Below are 1,199 nucleotides of genomic sequence, written 5' to 3'. Positions count from 1 at the left end.
GGAGAGGTAGCAGCAAAAGTAGCAGCTCTCCCTGCTGCTCCTGTTTGCTGCTGCCTCTCTCCATGGCTGCAGCTGTTAGTTCCCGCAGCTACCATGCAGGAAGGGGGTCTGGCAGCACCACGTGACCAAGTGGGGCCAGAAAACCCTGGCAAAAATTGTGCGTGTGTGTGTGTGACCCCCCCACCCCCCATTCTCAGATAAAAGGGCGTGAACTTAACAAGATAACAAAAGGAAGCAGAATCTGATACATTTACCTGGGCTAGACATGCATATTTTATTTCCTTACTATTACCATCTCCTGTTAATGTCCCACCATTAGCTTAAGTGGACCCATTGTTTCGTACTTTAATGTTTTTCTTCCTGACAACTATATTTCAACATTTCTTATTTCTGCTTAAAGGAACATACAGCATTTCTTTAATCCATTCTTATTTTTTACAATATAATTCATTCTACTTTCACACTGGGAACACCTCTATTTACTTCTCTCCATTCTGAAAATGAGCCATTTAGTCCTACCCTTTGTTTCCTGTCTTTTAACTGAAGTGCCTGGGAAGGCTTTCAGGATAATTTAATGATCCTTAATTTAATGACAAGCCTTTTGTTATCTTAATCACCCTGCCTCTGTTTATAAACAAACTCCCTGCACCAAGGGCAGACATCAGAAGTCCTTAGCAGCACAGAACTCATCACATTTCACACTCAAGCTCTGGCTCCTGCGTGCTGCTGAGCCCTTGCCCACCCCAGGGGATTGGGGAGGGGCATGTGACCCTTCCAAGGCCCCACACACTTGTCTCTCCTGACTCAGGCACCCAGCTACCATGCTCACAAGCACAGTACAAACATCTAGGTAGGAAGGAAAGTACTATCTTGTCTCTGTTATGGTCTTGTGTGAATAGTGTTTCAGAGACTCTGTAACTGCTAAGTGTTGAAATATTCTACAGAAAGAATAAACCCCAGAACTACCCCGGTAGTGAAGATGTCCGCCTCCCACACCAGCCAGCTGCAATATGAAATGCTGTCTGTAACAGTGCTGAAGGGTGACTAAATTCTCTGGGCACATATTTTGGTAATGAGCAATGATAGGGATGAAACAAATGTACTCAATGGCTTATAAATGGGTGTGAGTAACAAGATCACCACAAGTTTACCAAACATGTCTTTATTGCTAACTTTTATATAGCACCACGGCTTTGTCT

The sequence above is a fragment of the Mauremys reevesii genome, linkage group 13 (assembly GCF_016161935.1).
Source record: "Mauremys reevesii isolate NIE-2019 linkage group 13, ASM1616193v1, whole genome shotgun sequence".
Classification (NCBI taxonomy): domain Eukaryota; kingdom Metazoa; phylum Chordata; order Testudines; family Geoemydidae; genus Mauremys; species Mauremys reevesii.
The sequence above is the reverse complement of the archived record's forward strand: the minus strand, read 5'-3'. Positions refer to the sequence as shown.